The sequence below is a fragment of the Dama dama genome, chromosome 11, assembly GCF_033118175.1.
Source record: "Dama dama isolate Ldn47 chromosome 11, ASM3311817v1, whole genome shotgun sequence".
NCBI lineage: Eukaryota > Metazoa > Chordata > Mammalia > Artiodactyla > Cervidae > Dama > Dama dama.
In genome coordinates this window covers 45,968,961-45,991,916 of record NC_083691.1, presented here as the reverse complement: position 1 = coordinate 45,991,916, position 22,956 = coordinate 45,968,961, and positions in this window count along the sequence as shown.

The following is a 22,956-nucleotide window of genomic DNA, read 5'->3' as shown; positions in this document are numbered from 1 at the left end:
GGTCAAGAAACAGGAAAGATGTGTCAAGAACAAAATTACACAGGAACATATTATTTCATGACTTCACCCATCTCCTTACCCTGCTTCTCTCCTATTCCAAACTCTGGAGAAGAAAAAAGCAGTCAATATATCCCAATAAGAAACCAGTCAAGGTCTATTTCTCTATGACACTCAGCTATATTAGAGTTATTCTCTTACAGAAAGATAACATATAATTTTATTCTGAAATATTACTTAAGGTAAGCATTCTTTGATAAATTGTTCTCAAATTGGCAGAGGCAAAGGTCTGAATAACAATGATAGGTAATTTCTTGATGTATATAAATGTTGGCAAGTTAATGTATTTGTGAAATTCTAACCCTGATAGGTCTTCCCTGGTGACTCAGATGGTAAAGAATCTGCCTGCAATGCAGGAGACCTGGGTTCAATCCCTGGGTTGGGAAGATTCCATGGAGAAGGGAATAGCTACCCACTCCAGTATTCTTGCCTGGAGAATTCCATGGGCAGAGAAGCCTGGCAGACTACAGTCCATGAGGTCGCAAAGAGTCAGACATGACTGAGTGGCGTTCACTTTCACTTTTTTGAAATGCTAACTCTGATATTGCGAATAAGGCATTGTAGCAGTTGGAAATTTCAAGACTCAGAAAATGATGATGTGGAGAAATCTTTCATGTTTGGGCAGCATCTCCTCACTGTCCAAAGATTGAAAATTATATTACATAAATAGATAAATATGTCACCTGAAAATAAACATCACTTTCTAGAGTGGTAGACTGTCAGAAAAGTCAGTGTATTATACTATCCAATTTTATCTTGTTATTATAATAGCTAAGAAACAAAATATGTAATGTGTTAATAGATTTCCACCATGGATGCTGATTGGCATACTGAAAATAGATTTTACATTTTCTCTAATTTTTCACAAGTGTTGGTTCCAAAATTACACTGGAAAAATAAATCATTTTGTGGTATTATTTTCATTCCCCCCACAGTCTAAGCACAGTATATCATGTGTAGTCATTATTCAATAAAAATGGTGAGCATTTATTGTTTATAACATGCTGAACATTCTACTAAGCATTTTAAGTATATTTCTCAATCTAAACCTCATAAGGACAGTATCAATTCAGATTTTTAAGAGGCTGGATTATAACCACACAGGTTTTATTTTAAAAGGAAACATAATTTCCAAAAGGTAATAAAGTAGAAAATAGTCAAGTTTTAAAGCATCATGTGATTCTAAAGTCCTGTTAATCTTTTACTATCTTGATCCTCAGGAAATTGTTTATTAAAAACTGTGGTCCTGAAAATGACATGTAGTGTTCCTGCATGTGTGTGTGTGTGTGTGTGTGTATGTGTGTCTGTGCAGGCTAATATGAGAATTAGTGAAAAGATACCACATATTGTTGACTGTAAAGCAATTTTATGATGCAATTTTTGAGACTAATAATAAAGAGATCATGCAAGTCTATATTGCATTAGTATTCATTTAGATGGAAGAGATTATACTTTAAAATTGTCTACTCTCTTGTCTTTTCAATAATAATGCTGTTTATTTTATAAAGTTCAAAAATAAAAAATCATAAACAGAAAAATTAAAAATCTCATGTAACTCCAATTCTCAGGTTTTCTATGCAAATATATATACCACACACACACATATGTCATATATGTATACATATTTAAGGGAAAATTTACAGTGTGATGAACTTTTTGCAATTTTTATTCAATGTAGTTGATTTATAATAATACCTGTGTCAGTTTCAGGTATATAGCTTAGTGATTCAGTTTTTTCTCAGGTTATAATTTATTACAAAGTATTATATATAATTCCCAGTGCTATAGAGTAAACCATTGTTGCTTGTAGAACTCATACAAGCAGCTCATATAGCTCAATATATAAAATAGGTATTTTGTATACAGGGTCTTGTGTCTGTAAATCCCATAGCCCTAATTTGTCTCTCTCTCTCTCCCTCTTTCTCCCTTCTGATAACTGTAAGCTTGTTTTTTATGTCTATAAATGTGTTTCTATTTTGTACATAGAATCATTGGTATTTTTTGGATTCCACAGATGAGTGATATTGTTTAGCAATGTTTTTGTCTGAATTATTTCACTAAACATGATAATCTCCCATTTCATCTATGCTGCTTACAGTATTTTCAAATATTTTCTTCCATATCCATGTTTTTGCTTTGTTTATGGTTTCCTTTGCCATGCCAAAACTTTCAGCTTGATTAAATCCAATTTGTTTATTTTTTCTTTTATTTCTGATGCCTCAGAAAAGTGATCAAAGAATATATGGCTATGATATATGTCAAAGAGACTCTAGACTATGTTCTCATCTAGAAGTTTATGGTGTCCTGTCTTATATTTAGGGCTTTAAAACATTTTTGTGAATGGTTTTAGAAAATATTCTAATTTCATCATTTTACACCTACCTGTCTAGTTCTCTCAGCACTACTTGTTGAAGACTCTTTCTCTATTGTAGGTTCTTGCCTCCTTTGTTATAGATTAGTTGACAATTGGTGTGTCGGTTTATGGACTCTATAATTCTGTTCCTTTGATCTATATGCCCATTTTTATGTCAAAACCATGTTGTTTTGATTACTATGGTTTTGTAGTGTAGACTGAAGCCTGGGATGGCTACATGTCCAGCTTTCTTCTTTTTCCTCAGGGTTTCTTTGGCAACTTGGAGTTTTTGCAGTTCTGTATAGATTTTATGATTATTTGTTCTGTTTCTGTGGAAAAATGTCCATGATACTTTGATGGGAATTGCACCTAATTTGTAGAATCCTTTGAACAGTATAGCCATTTTAAAAATAATGCTTCTTCCAATTCAAGAGAACTATTTTTTCCTTTCTCTGAATCATCTTCAATTTCCTTTATCAATGTTTTATACATTTCAGCAAATAGGTTTTTTCACCTCCTTAGACAAGTTTATTCCCAGGTATTTTTGATACAATTCTAAATGAGGCTTTAAAAAGCTTTTTTCTTTCTGATATATCATCATTATTGTATAGAAATGCAACAATTCTTACATATTAATCTTGCATCCTGCTACTTCTGTAAATCATTTAATAGTTCTAACAGTTTTTAAGTAGAGACTTTAGGGTTCTCTGTACAGAGTTATTTGCATGCCGTTTTATCTCTTTGTTTTTACATTGCATAATTTTATTTCATTTTCTTGTCTGATTGCCATGGCTAGGACTTCTAATACTCTGTTAAATAGAAGTGATATGAGCATCCCTCCTTTGAGTTGGGGTGGGTGCATTTCAGTGTTTGCTCATTCCATATGGGGCTCAGTTGCTTACCTTTGAGTTGGAAAATCTATCAGCACCAGAGAACTACAGATTTCATCTTTAAATTTTGATCAGTCAAGAGATTCTGTCAAAACTGTTCCTGATTTTCATTCTGGACTCCTGGGGTGAGATTTTCACAAGAAATTTGACACTATGATTATCACACAGGCCCTCTGCCTTGCCACTGAATGCAAATAGTTAGCTTCTCTAAAAATATTAAATTTCATATTAAGGGAAAGAGTAGAGAAATGTTTTCTCCCTTGGAATTTTGTAGTTAATAAGACAACATTTTGGTGCATGTGAGTCATATCAAGAGTTAAAGATGATATAATTATCTCAAAGGTCCCAAGGTTTATAGCTGAAAATAGCTGAAATTGTAGCCAATGACAATAGAATAGTTAAGCTTGAATGAAATAAAAGCATAAGAAAAAGCAAGACGGCAGGATAGTAGGAAGATCTGGAAGTCATCTCTCTCCGCAAATGTATTAAGAATATATGTATCAAGAATGTACATATACATATAGAGCAATTCTCACAGAGCACCAACTGAACACTAGCAGATGACCTCGGACACCAGAAAGGACAAGAAAGATTCCTGCATAATTGGGTAGGATGAAATAAAGAAGAAGTGAAAAAGAAGAGGACAGGAAGCAGAATGGGACCTGTGCCCCTGGGGGTGAAGTAGTGGAGAGATTCCTGTATGCAGGGAAACCCTTTTATCAATGTGGAAATCAGTTGGGACAGAAGAGGAGCATCTGGGGCTGTTGGAGGAGAGTGAAATGGCTGGTGTGTGGCAGGCAGGACAGAGTAAGACCTACACAGATGGTTCATGCCATAGACCTGCACACCTCAGCCTGGGACTTATGTCTGTTGGTGCACAAGTGTGCTAGGTGCTGGAACATGGAGATTGGAGATCAGACTTTGAAAGAAGACTGCTGTTGGATGTGATGAGACAGAATGAGGGGCCAAGAATAAGGAAATACAAACCTGGGAATGCTTATGGAGGAAACTTGGACTGCCATAGAAGCAAGGCACATTTATTAAGTGACGTACAGGGAGTGGAGCTGTCATTTCAGCCTCCGCCCCCCCCCCCTCCCTCCACACACACACTGGCCCCTTCCCACCACCACCCCCACCCCGGGCCCTAGGAAAGGCCCCCAAGGGGGATGACCCTCTTGCACTTGTGGCTGAACTCTAGAAAAGGCCCCTACCTGGGCTGACCCTCTCTCACCTGCAGCCAAGTGTTAGAAAAGGCCCCTGCTGGGGCTGGGTCTCTTGCTCCTGAAGCTGAACACTACAAAAGGCCCCCGCCAGGGTTTAACCTTATGTGCCTGTGTGCCTGCTCATTTGCTCAGTCATGTCTGACTCTGCAACCCCATAGACTGTAGCCTGCCAGGCTCCTCTGTCCCTGGGATTTCCCAAGCAAGTGTCCTGGAGTGGGTTACCATTTCTTCCTCCAGGCGATCTTCCTGACCCAAGGATCGAACTTGCATCTCTTGTCTCCTGCACTGCAGGTGGATACTTTACTACTAAGCCACCAGGGAAGCCCCTTAGCACTTATGGTTGGACAATAGAAAAGGCCCCTGCTAGGGCTGGCAATTGATTGCCTTTGGGCAGGAGCAATGACAGGCTCCCACCAGGGCTTAATCTTTCATCCCCATGGTCACCACTGTGTTATCACTGATGGGGCTGGATTTCTCACAGCTGCTGATCTCTACACACCTGTTTCCCCTGAAGCTCAGTGACTCTGGCATCTGTGTTGCCTCCATGGCCTGTCCTCACTGGAGCAGAACTGAGTGCTCTAGGGCAGCCTTGGGAGCCAACCCCTGTGGGAGGCCCACACGCAGAGGTGGGGCTAAAACCACAACTGAGCCCCAAGTGTCATGCAGCTAAAGAATGAATCTGACATCTCTTATTACAGGTGTGAAAACTATGAATAAACACCCCTGCAACTATCTTGGGAAAATTTCAGCACTTATAAGTCTTTCGTGGTGGCTCAGATGGTAAAGAATCCACCTGCAATGTGGGAGACCTGGATTCAATCCATAGGTTGGTAAGACCCCCCCTGGAGAAGGGAATGGCAACAGACTCTCTAGTAGTCTTGCCTGGAGAATTCAACAGACAAGTACTGGCACAGAAATACAGATCAATGGAACATGATAGAAAGTGCAGAGATAAACCTACACACCTATGGTTACCTGTTGTTGTTGTTGTTTTTGTTCAGTCACTCAGCAGGGTCCGACTCTGTGACCCCATGCATTGCAGCCCCATAGATTGCAGCACCCTATGCTTCCCTGTCCTTAACCATCTTCTGGAGTTTGCTCAAACTCATGTCCATTGAGTCAGTGATGCCATCCAACCATCTCATCCTCTGTCGTCCTCTTTTCCTCCTGCCTTCAATCTTTCCCAGTATTGAAGAGTCAGCTCCTTGCAGTAGATGGCCAAATATTGGAGCTTCAACTTTAGTTAGCATCAGTATTTCCAATGAACATTCAGGGTTGATTTCCTTTAGGATTGACTGGTTTGATCTCCTTGCAGTCCAAGGGACTCTCAAGAGTCTTCTTCAGCACCATAATTTGAAAACAATTCCTCAGTGCTCAGACTTCTTTATGATCCAACTCTCACATCCATACTGACTCACTTGACTACTGAAAAGACCATAACCATGACTAGATGGGCCTTTGTTGGCAAGGTAATGTCTCTGCTTTTGAATATACTGTCTAGATTTGGCGTAGCTTTTCTTCCAAGGAGCAAGCATCTCTTAATTTCGTGACTACAGTCATCATCTGCAGTGATTTTGAAAATAAAGAAAATAAAATCTGCCACTGTTTCCATTGTTTCCCCATCCATTTGCCATGAAGTGATGGGACAAGATGCCATGATCTTAGTTTTCTGAATGTTGAATTTCAAGTCAGCTTTTTTTTACTCTTCTCTTTCACCCTCATCAAGAGGCAAACAAAGTAACCAACAAGGGATAATCACCAATGCACAAACAGCTCATGCAGCTTAGTATCAAAGAAACAAACAACTTAGTGAAGAAATATGTAGAAGACCTAAATAGATATTTCTCTAAAGAAGGCATACAGATGGCCAAAAAACACACAAAAAATGCTCAATATCACTAATTTTTAGAGAAATGCAAATGAAAACTATAATGGGGTATCACCTCACACCAGTCAGAATGGCCATCATCAACATATCTACAAACAATAAATGCTGAAGAAGATGTGGAGAAATGGGAAGCCTCCTACACTGTTAGGAATGTAAATTGGTACAGTCACTATGAAGAGCAATATGAAGGTTTCTCAAAAAACAATAAGGAGACTTACCATATAATCCAGCAATCCACTCCTAGGCATATACTTGGAGAATAAAACAATTCAAAAAAATATATTCTTATACAACAGTTCACTGCAGCACTGTTTACAACTCCTGAATGTTGAATCAACCTAAACATTCATCAACAGTGAAATGGATAAAGATATGGTACGTATATACAATATAATATTAGTCATGAAAAGGAATAAAATAATGCCATTTGCAGAGACATGGATAGATCTGGAGACTTTCATACAGACTGAAGTACGTCAGAAAGAGAAAAATTTCATATAATATGGCTTATATGTGGAATCTAGAGAAATGGTAAAGATGAACTTATTTGCAAGACAGAAATATAGACACAGATGTAGAGAACCAACTTATGGATATCAAGGGGGAAGGGAAGGTGGAGTGAATTGGGAGATTGGGATGGACATATATACACTACCATGTATAAAATAACTAACGAGAAACAACTGTGGGGCACAGGGGACCTTATCCAGTGCTGTGCGGTGGCCTATGTGGAAAGGAAAACTGAAAAAGAGTCAATATATGTACGTATCTACTGATTTACTTTCCTGTACAGCAGAAACTAACATATTTTAAGACAACTGTTACCAGGTAGGGAGAAGGTAGAAGACCCTCCCTTTTGGACCTCTGTTCTTGGTAAGGACACTAGAATCTGAGATCTTACCCATAGCAAATACAAGTCTATTAGGGAAAGAACAGAAAGAACACTTCAAGTGAGAGGTGAGCCTGGCCAAGAGAGGCACTGTGTGTGTGTGTGTGTGTGTGTGTGTGTGTGTGTGTTAGTCACTCAGTCGTGTCCGACTCTTTGCGACCCCGTGGACTGTAACCCACCAGGCTCCTCTCTCCATGGAATTCTCCAGGCAAGAATACTAGTGTTGGTGGTCATTTCCTCCTCCAGGAGATCTTCCCGCCCCAGGGATTGAACCCTGGTCTCCTGCATTGCAGGCAGATTCTTTACTGTCTGAGCCACCAGGGAAGCCGAAGAGAGACACTGGCCCAAGTTTATTGAAGAAAGAACAGAAAGAGTACCTCCGTAGAGAGGTGGGCCAAGCCAAGAGAGGCACTGGCTCCAGAGTGATGTAGTAGAGGGGTTTTCAAGACAGGGCTTTTAAATACTCACCTAGCTGGGCATGGACTGACAGTTTTGATTAACAGTTGCAATTTAAATAACAACAGGCTCTTATGCACATGTCTTTCCCATAATTCAGTCTGTTGTAATCAGATGTCTGTATGTATAGAATATTTATGAACCCTTAGTGGGGTCCTGCTACCTAAGATTATTTGAGGACACAACTATGCATCAAGGGTGCATGGGTCAGAGTTGGAAAAGCCCCTGTAGTTAGTTTGTATCCCTGTGTACCTACAGCACAAGTGCTGGAGTTAGAAAAGACTCAATGGTTATTTTCTAGCATATCTGTGAGCTCTCCTAGGCTGCATTTGGGCATGTCTGGGGTGGAGTTTAGAGACTATCTTAAATCTTTTTCAGAGAGGTCACCCCTCGCTGCTCATGCCTAACTTCCCACCCAACACAACTATACTCCAATACAAAATTTAAAAAATAAATAAAATAAAGGTTTATATCTCTTGAAGGAAACCAACTCTAACATCCTATTTTGAGAAGTTGTTATTCCAAAATTATATGACTATGTGACATTTTGAAGGACTTGGGCTATTACTTCTCATACTCAAGTCATTCATCCTGTTAATAGAAAGTGGGTTGAATTTAGTCATTTTCTCATAGAATTCACCTTCCAATCAGGAAGAACATATGATAACACAAGTTTGCCCAGGATTAAAGTGTAAATAATATCTGATATGAGTATTGCGACTCCTGCTTTCTTTTGGTCTCCGTTTGCATGAAATATTTTTTTCCAGCCCTTCACTTTTAGTCTGTATGTGTCTCTTGTTTTGAGGTGGGTCTCTTGTAGACAGCATATATAGGGGTCTTGTTTTTGTATCCATTCAGCCAGTCTTTGTCTTTTGGTTGGGGCATTCAACCCATTTACATTTAGGGTAATTATTGATAGGTGTGGTCCCGTTGCCATTTACTTTGTTGTTTTGGGTTCACATTTATAAAACCTTTCTGCATTTCCTGTCTAGAGAAGATCCTTTAGCATTTGTTGAAGAGCTGGTTTGGTGGTGCTGAATTCTCTCAGCTTTTGCTTATCTGTAAAGCTTTTGAATTCTCCTTCATATCTGAATGAGATCCTTGCTGGATACAGTAATCTAGGTTGTAGGTTATTCTCTTTCATTACTTTCAGTACGTCCTGCCATTCCCTTCTGGCCTGGAGGGTTTCTATTGATAGATCAGCTGTTATCCTTATGGGAATCCCTTTGTGTGTTATTTGTTGTTTTTCCCTTGCTGCTTTTAATATTTGTTCTTTGTGTTTGATCTTTGTTAATTTGATTAATATGTGTCTTGGGGTGTTTCGCCTTGGGTTTATCCTGTTTGGGACTCTCTGGGTTTCTTGGATTTGGGTGGCTATTTCCTTCCCCATTTTAGGGAAGTTTTCAGCTATTATCTCCTCGAGTATTTTCTCATGGCCCTTCTTTTTGTCTTCTTCTTCTGGAACTCCTATGATTCGAATGTTGGGGCGTTTCACAGTGTCCCAGAGGTCCCTGAGGTTGTCCTCATTTCTTTTGATCCTTTTTTCTTTTTTCCTCTCTGCTTCATTTATTATTATAATGGAACAGAATAGAAAGCCCAGAGATAAATCCACGAACCTATGGACACCTTATCTTTGACAAAGGAGGCAAGGATATACAATGGAAAAAAGACAACCTCTTTAACAAGTGGTGCTGGGAAAACTGGTCAACCACTTGTAAAAGAATGAAACTAGAACACTTTCTAACACCATACACAAAAATAAACTCAAAATGGATTAAAGATCTAAATGTAAGACCAGAAACTATAAAACTCCTAGAGGAGAACATAGGCAAAACACTCTCCGACATAAATCAAAGCAAGATCCTCTATGACCCACCTCCCAGAATATTGGAAATAAAAGCAAAACTAAACAAATGGGACCTAATGAAACTTAAAAGCTTTTGCACTACAAAGGAAACTATAAGTAAGGTGAAAAGACAGCCCTCAGACTGGGAGAAAATAATAGCAAATGAAGAAACAGACAAAGGATTAATCTCAAAAATATACAAGCAACTCCTGCAGCTCAATTCCAGAAAAATAAATGACCCAATCAAAAAATGGGCCAAAGAACTAAACAGACACTTCTCCAAAGAAGACATACAGATGGCTAACAAACACATGAAAAGATGCTCAACATCACTCATTATTAGAGAAATGCAAATCAAAACCACAATGAGGTACCATTACACGCCAGCCAGGATGGCTGCTATCCAAAAGTCTACAAGCAATAAATGCTGGAGAGGGTGTGGAGAAAAGGGAACCCTCTTACACTGTTGGTGGGAATGCAAACTAGTACAGCCGCTATGGAAAACAGTGTGGAGACTTCTTAAAAAACTGGACATAGAACTGCCATATGACCCAGCAATCCCACTTCTGGGCATACACACTGAGGAAACCAGATCTGAAAGAGACACGTGCACCCCAATGTTCATCGCAGCACTGTTTATAATAGCCAGGATATGGAAGCAACCTAGATGCCCATCAGCAGATGAATGGATAAGGAAGCTGTGGTACATATACACCATGGAATATTACTCAGCCATTAAAAAGAATTCATTTGAACCAGTCCTAATGAGATGGATGAAGCTGGAGCCCATTATACAGAGTGAAGTAAGCCAGAAAGATAAAGAACATTACAGCATACTGACACATGTATATGGAATTTAGAAAGGTGATAACGATAACCCTATATGCAGAACAGAAAAAGAGACACAGAAATACAGAACAGACTTTTGAACTTTGTGGGAGAATGTGAGGGTGGGATATTTCAAAAGAACAGCATGTATACTATCTATGGTGAAACAGATCACCAGCCCAGGAGGGATGCACGAGACAAGTGCTCGGGCCTGGTGCACTGGGAAGACCCAGAGGAATCGGGTGGAGAGGGAGGTGGGAGGGGGGATCGGGATTGGGAATACATGTAAATCCATGGCTGATTCATATCAATGTATGACAAAACCCACTGGAAAAAAATAATAATAATAATAAAAAAAAATTAATTAAAAAAAAAAAAAAGAAAAAAAAAATAAAGTGTAAATAATAGAAATGAAAATAATCCTCTTGAAATTGTGAAAGTTACATTCAAATTTTGAATAGTTAATACATTTTCTTGTTATTTTAAAAAGCAAAGCAACACTTTTAACCTATAATTCTTAAATTATGTTTCACTGTTGTGAGAAGAAAGTTCCCCCAAATATTATTTGGAATAGAAAGAAGATGTGGTCCAGTGATTTGTTTTCTTCTCTCATAAAGAGAGAAGACATATTCTGTCTTCATGAAAAGTAAAGTTGAAAAGAAATGTATTTGTGGATAAAATGGGTATCTTAAAATCTAAGTGTAAAAGAGGTTACCCTTAAAACTAGAGGGTTTCCTAGGTGGCTCAGCTAGTAAAGAATCCTCCCGGTTGCAGGAGACCTGGGTTCGATCCCTGGGTTGGGAAGATCCCCTGGAGAAGGAAACGGCTACCCACTCCAGTATTCTGGCCTGGAGAATTCTATGGATTGTATAGTCCATGGAGTTGCAGAGTTGGACATGACTGAGCAAATTTCACTTTCACTTTAAGACTAGAAGAAAACCAAACTCAAATCAACTTCTCTCCTAATCATTTTACTTACAAACACTTGTCATTCATATTGCCTGCACACTGATCAGTAGGATCACAGAATAGACAATTCTAGTCTGTTAATCACACAAATGTGTTTTATTTATTTATATGTTTTAAACTGAAGTACAATTGATATATAACAGTATATTAATTTCAGGTGCACAACATATTGATTCAATATTAGTATACATTACAAAGTGATCAAAACTATAAGTTTGGTTAACTTTTATCACTCCACTCCAGTTTTATTATTACTTAATGCTTGTAAGATTACTTTTAAATTTGGAGACAATTGAAAAGAATTTACTTATGTACATTTTCACTTATTAATTTTTTTCAGGTATTATTTAAAGATCTATCTGTTGACTGCTGTATAAATCTTCTAGACTAAAACCGTCATAAAGGAGGTTTTATAATGACGTTTTCCTGACATCTGGGAACTTAAGTTCATTTTAGGTTCATTAATGATGCACATTTAGATACTGGGCAAAACAGCTCCTCAATTATGCTATGTATTAATGCTGATAACAAAGCTCTTTCCAGGAAGGCAAAAGAATATGCCACTAAGTAACCTAACCTTAGTAACTGTTTGTCAGAATTGCCTTCATTCACATAGACTAATATGCTTACAGACAGCAATCAATTAATTCCCAATAAATAAACTACTAATAGCGTAGAAAATATTGTTATTAAATAAACCAAATCTTACATTTTCAGGAAACTTTTATTGCTTGTCCTCGTGATAGACTTTATAATTATCCAAAAATAGAACTAAACTATATTCTGAATACATTAGTAAAGATACAAACATATGACTATTAGGAAATATTTGTTATTTTTCATTCAGATGTAAACATAAACTCTGGAAGCAATAAATTAATGTTCTATAGCTTTCAGTGATGTGAAGAAATCATATTGTTTTATCACTTAAGGTATATTTTATGAAGACTTATTTTATGATTTATTGACAAATTTAAAATCATTAGCTTGTCTTATATTTGCTTCAATACAAGGACAACTGATTCTAAAGCACAGTTTTTATCTAACTTAGTAATCCTGGAATGGAAAGAGTCTTTTTAGCATTTTCAAAGGATTAATAATGTTCAGAGTTTATTTATTTGGAATATAATAGCTGTGGTCTTATTTGAAAGTTACTTTTTTCTGTATAATTAGTCTTATAATGTTTTATTTACACTTCTATTTGTTCAACCAACACACATTTATTGGCAATGAATGAAAGAATAGCAAAATAAAAGTTCTGACTTTGTGCAGTTTATAATCTAACTATGACAGAACCTCTTCCTGAAAGCTCTTTTAACTACAACTGATCTTAAAATTTTTATTTAATTTTTCATAAGAATCAGGTCAAGTCTCAAGATTTCCTTTTTTTATATATTAAAAATACTTTTATAGGAATACCAATCTCTTACATTCTATGTACAGATTGTAGGGTTTTTTTTAAACTATTTGTAAAAACAATCATTGAAGATTTGGATAGAAATTTGTTCTGGCTCACCAGATACTATTTCAATTAAATTAATCAGTATCGCCTTGATCCAGCAAAGGATTTAGCATTTGTTTAACCCTTTAAAATTCAAAAACAACATTCATGTTCACAGTTTTGAAGGTTAATAGAATTTTTTAACTATCACCTTCTAAAATGCCATGGTACCATAGAGGCCTCTGAGGTGACATTTTATGATATACTTCTAGGCTATTCTTCAGAACTATGAATTGTTACTTTTTTCTTGGGAAAGCTCTTTAAGAATTTCTCAACTCTCATAGAAATGCTCACAAACCTGGAAGGGCTTGCTTAATTAGTTTCCCAAGAATTGTCACTCTTATTTACTTTCTATCCCTTGAGAATCCACTTCTCTTTGCTTGTACCAAGTCTCTGCCCATTCATTCTTGTCAAGCTTAAGCCTCTTACTGTTGACTTCATACTGTCTACCAATTTTACATATTGCTTATTTATCCCTTATTTTTTCCTGCTTATTTATTTCCCCATTTGTCTTAATTTTGGATATAATGGGACTTAGTCCATGATCTTGACCAGTCAATGATAAAGCATCTTACCTCTTCTCTGTTGAACCTGTTATTCCATTTTCTCTATTTTTCTAACATTATCATCATAAGTATTTCATATCAAAATAAATAATGTGTTTACAATATCACAAGGTGACCTTGACTATTCCAATATGTTCAGTGATGATAATTCTGTTATTTATGTGCAATTATCACAATAACACAGAAGTAACATAGTTTACAGACAAGTCAACTGAAACACACATATACAAGAAAAATCTGAGATCTTTCCAAATAATGTGGTCACTGAGCATTATCATTTCTCTGCTAATATTTTTAGCACATTTTTCCATGCCACCCCCAACAGCTGGAATTCCTTTCATCCATCAAGCCTGACTAAAAATGTTATCTTACCTATGAAGTTTCTGTGAACTATTCAAGCAGAAAGAATTGTTCTTTCTTTGGAGTATTTTCCAACTTACAGGAGAGAAGTTTTCATATTGTGTTATATTTAGTTGTATGTGGCTCTGCATCTACTTTACTGAGAATTCCATGAGAGTGAGCAGCCTGGGTTCTTTATATTTATATCCCAAGTCTTTAATGTAGAGCTAGAAACTTAGCAATTATTCATTTACTTGAACTCATTTTTTTAAATGTATCTAGATTTAATATTGACTTCAAGAGCCAGGGATGCCTAAGAAACAGAAAAGTGAATGTTAATGTATTTTTTATTAGAACACTGTTCTTTTTCCCTAAAACTCTCTACTTCTCTTAATTGTATGAAATAGTTGGATTTGGGTGTAAATATGGAATAGTCACTAGAGAGAATTAAACCTATCAATCACTTAGAACAAATATGGCCTTTGTAAAGCCTTAATCACCACAGGCTTCAAATCTCGCACAGATAGCTTAATTTAAAATCAGTAAAATACTTTAAATCAAATCCACCAGATATCATGTAGTCTTTGCCATAAAATTTACAAAACCTAGTTATGATTAATGGCATTATTATGAATCCCAAATCTCATTACTGAGTATTGCTGAATTTACTTTCAGTTTAATGTTTAAATATAGTAAGATTAAAACTATTCAATGAGTCTTTACAACTTGTGGCAAATCACCATTACTTCCTCCTATTGCTGTTGTAATATTATTAATCATAATGAATTCCTTTGAAATTCAGTGGAGCAGCAATATATTATTCCATCTGCATTTCCACTATAAATTAGCTCCAGTGACTTAACTGCCTAAAAACTATTATTAAGTTACTATATAACACCTGCAGAATCATAATCAGACCAGGAATTGATTCCAAATGAAATTACTATGACAATTTCTACAGGAAACAGAAATTAGATAAATGAAAAGAGATGAGAAATCCTAAAAATAAAGCATTTCTAAATAGTGTAAGATTATTAAATTTCCTCTGCAAATATGTTCAATAGACTAATGAAATAAGATTAAAATAGACTAGGGTTTGTCAGATGACAAACCCATGAGAGTTTAGTCACGTAGGTTCACGCACATCTCTAATCTAATTAAATTGTGAAAAGGATTTATAGGTACAATAGGATCATAGCCCCAAGGTGTATTTGTCATGCCTTCTATCTGTTAAGTTTTCTGCTCACAATAGCAGCAAGTAATGAGGGCAGGAAGAAACAAAAGACAGCTCTATTCCTCTTGTCATTGAATAGATTTGTGATGGGGTCACTTGCTGTTGCGGTGCAGCTTGCAGCTCTGACAGTATTTAGGGATCTTTTGTCTTAAGTCAAAGTTTCCTTCCTCTCTATCCTGTAGTGAATAAAATAGGTTGAGGAACTGCAAAAAAAGAAAACTGCAGAAGTCAACTAATAGTACATAATTTTAAAAGGTGCTCCAGGACAGGGCATGAGGGAAGAAGATCAGGGTATTTGGGCAGCTCATAACTATTTTTATCTGAAGAGTTACTTTGAAATACCTTTCTTCTCTTTGGTCATTGGTAAGAACCTAGTGTAAAACGCGCTTATTCTCTCAAACCTAAGAATAAAATACACATTTTCAAAGTGAGGCTTACATGACATTGTGATTAGTGGTTGTATTGTATTCATTGTAACTGAAACTCCTCTCTAAGGGGCAGCTGCCCTCCAAGGTAAATTGTCAAAATTAGAATGATATTTGTATGTGTGCATGTGTTTCTGCATGTTTACACGCGTGGGTATGCACAGATATCTATCAATTTATCCATGTGTCTGTCTGGGTGAATATGCCTCATTGTTCAGTTCTACCTGTAAATTGATTCCTTGAATTGTGCAAACATGAATTAGATAAGATGGGTGAGGCACTAAGTCATACATGTATGTTTTTGATATGATATTGATAAATTAGAGCTTTACAAAGCAAGGCAAAATTTCTACACTAAAATGACAACTCAAGAATCTGGCTTCAAGGCAAATTGTGTATCCTTTATAGCATAACATCTTTCTCATTTCTACAAGGTGAAGGCTATTAGTAACAGTACTATTATGAAGTTTGAATGAGATAAGGTGTAGCTCAGAAATATTGAATGCATTCAATAACAATTAGTTCTACTTCTGCTGCTACTTATGATTATCAACTTACCATCTTATTCTTCCTGATTGATTTTCAGTTAAGTACACTTAGCATATTTAAAAAATTCATTTTTTCCATCTCAAATCTCAATATTTTCTTCAAATTTCCAGACCAAGATTTGGGAATCCAAAATCTCCCCTCCCTTCATACAAAACCACTGATACCATCACACTTATAAGTTGTTTTATTTATCATTCCAACCATTTTATCATTATCAAACCATGTCTTCTTTCAGGCCTTCCTGGTGATGTTATAATAATTTTTTTTAATTATAATAAAAGAAAGGGACTTCGAATTTTGTTCTCTTTCTCACCTGTATATGCCAGGTGTGCCTTATTTGTCAGAGAGGACATGTTTTGTATTGTTGTTGTTCAGACGCTAAGTTGTACCTGACTATTTTTGACACCATAGACTGCAGCACACCAGGCTTCTCTGTCCTTCACTTCTCCCAGAATTTGCTCAAACTAATAACCTTTGATTCAGTTATGCCATCCATCCATCTCATTCTCTGTTGCCCTCTTCTCTTCCTGCTTTCAATCTTTCCCAGCATTAGGCTCTTTACCAATGAGTCAGTTCTTTGCATCAGGTGGCAAAAGTATTGAAGCTTCAATTTCAGCATTCTAAATAATGACTCATAAATTCATGTACATTGAATGATATTTAAAGTGATATTTAAAAGTTTCAATGAAACTTCAGGGCAAAAATTAACTTCTTCTTTTTATATTGTATAATTTTGCAGATTAAAAATCAAATTTTTACTATAGCACATGCGAGCAAAATATTTAGCACTGTTACATCCATACTATGCTGCTGAAATTGGCCAGGCTTTATGTATTCTGTTGCATTTATTCCTTCAATGAAGCCAGCAATGTATACATCATTATCTCAATTTTAAAGAAAAATTGAGGTTGAGAAATAATAAGCAACCAAGTTCACTAAATATTAGGAAGTGATAGAGTTATCCAATGTACATGATTCTTTGGTGTATGTTTTTGGCACTTTACTGCTAAGACTTTTTCAAATAACTCAAGTCTTACCTGTACTTTTATATATAGCCTTATTTCTAAATGCATAATAACACTGGACATCTTTCCATGCAAATGATAATAGGTTTTCTATTCCTCATGTATTTATTATAACTTGAATTTATCTTTATAGTTTTACCTTTATCTGTTAAGGCTGCTGTAGCAAATACTGTAGATTGGTGACTTAGAAATAAAATAAATTAATTTCTCATAGTTCTGGGAGAAGTTCAAGATAGGAAGTTCAAGATAAAGTCTAGTGAGACTTTGATGTCTGGTGAGAACCTGCGTTCTCGTTCATAGACCACTCTCTTCTCACTGTACACATACATGGTAAAAGGGAGGTAGCTCTCTGGGGTATTTTACATTCATAAAAGCTGCCTCCTCATAAGCTAATCATTTCCCAAAGGCCCCATATCCAAATACTGTCACACTGGGAGTTAAGTTTCAACATACTAATTTCGAAAGACACAGACATCTAGTCTGTAGCAAGTTATAAAGATAATGCAAAACTAAAAAAAGAAAGTATTAATTTATAAACATACGCTTATACCAGTCCCACTTAAACATAATTAGAAGTGTGATTTCCTTGTAATATTTACTCTCCAGCATGATTTTAATCATCTTCTAGGAATATATTTAAGTCTAAGGAAATAATTAGCTTCTAAGGTGTTCACTACTCAAGAATCAAGACTCAATATGCCTACATTTAGGAAACATGGCAAAATGCTGTACTTTAATAACATTGCATTGAGATTTCCAGCAAATAGGGTTAGGGTTAGGATTAGGTTTTTGTTTTTGTTTTTAAGTTTTATTGTTATTATTAAGAGAAATCTTTATTTTAAAAGAAATTGAGTGGAAAACTAGCATGAGAAAGGATATATGAATTTCTTATCGTAGTTTCTCAATTGTAGATACAATAATGGTTGCATACTTGAATTAAATAAAGTAAAAAAATCAGTTTCACTGTTGCTATTTTAAAAATCCAGTCTTCATTAGTGCTTCTTTGAAAAAAATACACATTTTTCACTCAAAATATCATTGCTTGAGATGTTTCATTTTTTATCTCAAATGTTTTCCACAAATATTAATTAACATTTTATTGTTTTCCTGTTCTCTTTTTCTTGAAGTTCATTATGGTGGTTGTGGTTTGGTCACTAAGTCATGTCCAACTCTTGTGATTCCATGGACTGTAGCCTGCTGGGCTCCTCTGTCCATAGAATTCTCCAGGCAAGAATACTGGAGTGGGTTGCTATTTCCTTCTCCAAGGGACCTTCCTGACCCAGGAATTAAACCCAGATCCCTTGCATTGCAGGCAGATTCTTTACCAACTGAGCTACGAGGGAAGCCCTTGAAGTCCATTATAAGTCTTTTTTTAAAAATTGCATTAAAAATACACACATCTTTTTTTTTTCAGTGCTTTATAGGTTAAAAAAATCTTTGTCATCATATGTTGCTTCTAATTCTATGAAAAAGTATTTAACAATCTGTATACACCATGATCCTCTTTCTGCCACCAATTGCACTGCACATTTGCCACGGCAGTTGGCTCTTCATTTTCACCAATATCACCCCATGCTTTCTGGGCCATTTTCAATCTGCTAAAATAAAATATCATACATTTTATGATGGTGACATTTTCACAGCAATTTTTTTCTTCACTGAATAAGTTGTTACTCTGAGACCAATAAATATACATTAAAGTGAGTCTACTTTTCTCAGAAAACATCAAGTGTCATTTAGATATCCTAGTTGCTTTATCTTATGAACAATGTCCTTGGCATTGAAGTTATTTGCATATTCTATCTTTTATTGTTTACAAAGATATAAGGAAAATATCAAGTGATTATTTTGGTTAAGATTCTCTTTTAAGTAATTATATTTCATTCATATAGATGTCATAATGTCTTGCTATTTACTCTACCCATGACCTTAGACAAAGCACAACTGCCCTAACCCTGAATTAGGATTTCCAAATCCTTAAATATCAGTCCTGACTCCACAGTATGATTTCTAAATTCCACAAACTATATGACCTCTTATAGTAGTCCTGAACTCCTGCAATAACCTCCCAAGTAAATTTTGTAGAAACCTCATAATTTGTCATCTCCTTCTTTTTTATTTTTTTTTTATTTTTTTTTTATTTTTTTTTTATTTTTTTAATGTTTATTATTATTATTTTTTTTTTCCAGTGGGTTTTGTCATACATTGATATGAATCAGCCATGGATTTACATGTATTCCCAATCCCGATCCCCCCTCCCACCTCCCTTTCCACCCGATTCCATCTCCTTCTTTTTTAAAAGAAATTTTATTAATTTTTATTGCAGTGTAGTTACTTTACAATATTGTGTTAGTTTCTACAGTAAAGTGAACCAGCTATACATGTAAATATACCCCATCTTTTTTAGATTTCTGTCACATTTAGGTCAGCATAGCACATTGAGTGGTATTTCCTGAGCTATGCAGTAGGTTTTCATTAGATATCTATTTTAGACATAGCATCAATAGTGTGTATATATGTTAATCTCAATCTCCCAATTTATCCCAGCCACCCCCTAACCCTTTGGTGTCCACACATTTTTCTCTATGTCTGTGTAATCTATTTGCTTTGTAAATAAGATTGTCTATAACATTTTTCTAGATTCCACATATATGCATTAAATATGATATTTGTTTTTTCTCTTTCTGACTTATTTCACTCTGTATGACAGTCTCTAGGTCCATTCACATCTCTACAAATGACCAAATTTATTCCCTTTTATGGTTGTATATATGTATATATTATATGTATGTACCATTTCTTTATCCATTCCTCTGTCAATGGGCATTTAGGTTGCTTCCATGTCCTGGCTACTGTAAATAGTGCTGCTATGAACACTGGGGTGCATATGGCTCTTTGAGTTACGATTTTTTCTGAGTATATGCCCAGCAGTGGAATTGCTAGGTCATATGGAAATTCTATTTTTAGTTTTTTAAGGAACCTCCATGCTGTTCTTCATAGTGGCTATATCAATTTACATTCCCACCAATAGTGCAAAAGGGTTCCTTTTTCTCCATGCCCTCTCCAGCATTTATTGTTTGCGATTTTTTTTTTAATGGTCGCCAATCTCACTGGTGTGAGGTGAGACCTCTTTGTAGTTCTGATTTGCATTTCTCTAATATTTAGTGATGTTGAGGATGTTTTCTTGTGTTTATTGGCCATCTTCTTTGGAGAAATGTCTATTTAGGTCTTCTGGTTATTTAACAACTCAAGATTTGTAAGAGAAATTAAGGAAACAATTCCACCTACTGTTGCAAAAAAGAAGAAAATAGCTAAAAGGAGGAGGCAATAGACCTATGTACAGAAAAGTTTAAGATATTGATTAAAGAAATAAAAGATGATATAAACAAATGGAGAGATATACTATGTACTTGGATTGGAATAATCAATATTGTGAAAATGACTATACTACCCAAAGCAATCTAAAGATTAAATGCAATCCTTATCAAATTACCAGTGGCATTTTTCACAGAGCTAGAACAAAATACTTTACAATTAGTATGGAAACACAAAAGACCTCAAATAGCAAAAGCAATCTTGAGAATGAAGACTAGAGCTGGAGGAATCAGGCTCCCTCACTTCAGACTCTGCTACCAAGCTATAGTAATCAAGACAGCATGGTACTGGCACAAACACAGAATTACAGTTTGATGGAATAGAATAGAAAGCCCAGAGATAAACTCATGCACCTATGGTCAATCTATGACAAACGAGGCAAGAATTTACAGTGGAGAGAAGACAGTCTCTTCAATAAGTAGTGCTGAGGAAACTAGACAGTTTCATGTAAAAGAATGAAATTAGAACATTCTCTAACACCATACACAAAAATAAACTCAAGATGGGTTAAAGACCTAAATGTAAAGCCAGACACTAAACAACTCTTAGAGAAAAACATAGGCAAAACATTCTGACATAAATCACAGCAGAATCTTTTTTGACTCCCCTTCCTCATAAAATAAAAACAAAACTTAACAAACGAGACATGATTAAGTTTAACCTTTTTTGCATAGCAAAGAAAACCATAAACAAAGCAAAAAAGCAGCCCTCAGATTGGGAGAAAATATTTGCAAATGAAAAAACTGACAAATGATTAATCTCTAAAATATGCAAACAACTCATACAGCTCAATATAAAAAAAATTGCACAACCCAGTTATCTCCTTTCTTATATCTAAGCTGAAGAACATTCATTAATATCCCCAAAGAATACAGACTTATACCTTTAAAAATATATAATTTTGAATATCTCTTCATTCACTATGAAGATCTTTTTACTTGTCTTTGGTAAATTTCCTGCTTGGTCTTCTAAAATATACTCTGAGAATACCTGGAAAAGTGCTTTACATTTTACTAACTGAATATTCTATAACCATAGTCAATTTTTAAATAAATAAATATGATGGCACTTTTAGAACAAAATTGGAAACAATGGCATTGAACCTTTTTATCTTCATTTGCCTCCCACTAATTCCAGCTTATAGGTGAATGTACCCACACACACTCCATAATAAGTTTTGTTCTTTCATTCTCATAAACAACACATTATCTTCTTTTCCTTCTTTCTTTATTTATTGGGTGATTACTACTTCTCAGACATTGGGAAAATCACTGGACATATCTGAGAACAGAGCAGTTATGTCCATCAGGGAATGAACAGTGAACTCAATACACTGTTGTGAGTACGTTGAGAAAGGAATTGTAGTACCATGAGAGGCTCTCAGAAGAAATTTCAACTAGATTTAAGTGTCAGGGAAGGCTGCCTTGAGGAGATGACATGAAAGTATGAGTTTGTAGAAAGGAGAGGTATTAGGAAACTGATTGACAAGGTGTTGATGCATATTCAAAGAGTAAGAGCATACATAAAGCAGAGCAGAATGAAGCCTAGTGTGACTGGAATGTACAAGGGTGAAGAGAAATGAGACCTGAGAGAAAAGGAGTAGCCAATTTTAAAGGGCATCAGAGGCCATGTTAATATTTAGGCTAAAGAAAGATGTCATCATATGTTCTTTTGATGACTCAGCATGGAATTTGGATTGATGATGAATAAGGCTAAAATCAAGGGGATCAGTAATGAAGCTATAGGGATAGTCCAGGAAAGATAAGATAGTGTTACTGAGGTAATGACCATGAGTATGAAAAGACAGAGGAGATGTATCAGAGGGAGAAGCTATCACACTTTTAGTGTGTGGCATTGTGTGTGAAGAAAGAAATCAAGGAAGACATTAATGCTGAAAGCTTTTGCTTTTGCTTTAAAAGAACAAGCGTGTGTTAGTGCCATTTATTGAAATAAAGAAGTAGACCTGAGAGAAAAGTAATACATTTCTTCTGTGGTGTTTTGAAGATTAGATTACTACAGGATATACAGTTGAAGCCAACCAAGAAGGCAATGGGATACAGAAGTCTGGAGCTCACAAGAGTAGTAATTCAGTTCAGTTCAGTTCAGTCACTCAGTCGTGTCCGACTCTTTGCCACCCCATGAATCGCAGCACGCCAGGCCTCCCTGTCCATCACCAACTCCAGGAGGTTACTCAAACCCGTGTCCATCAAGAGTAGTATAGCAGAACCCAATTGTTAGAGACAGAGGAATAAATTGTAATGAAAACAAATAGACCATAAGTGTAAACATCTCTTCATGGCATTAATACTGTTTACAATGAATTTTTGATTAAGTGAAACACAAAAATACCTGCATATTATTTGGAGCTTTGAAAAATATTGATATTTTGGCCTTATCACAGATTTAAAAAAACAGAATTTGGGGATGTGAGGGTTTCAGAATCTAGAGACTGGCATGCTATAACAGCTTTACAGGAATTCTAACATGAAGAAAGGACTAAAATCTACTGATTGTAGAGTTTATCTACTGATGATCACTTATGG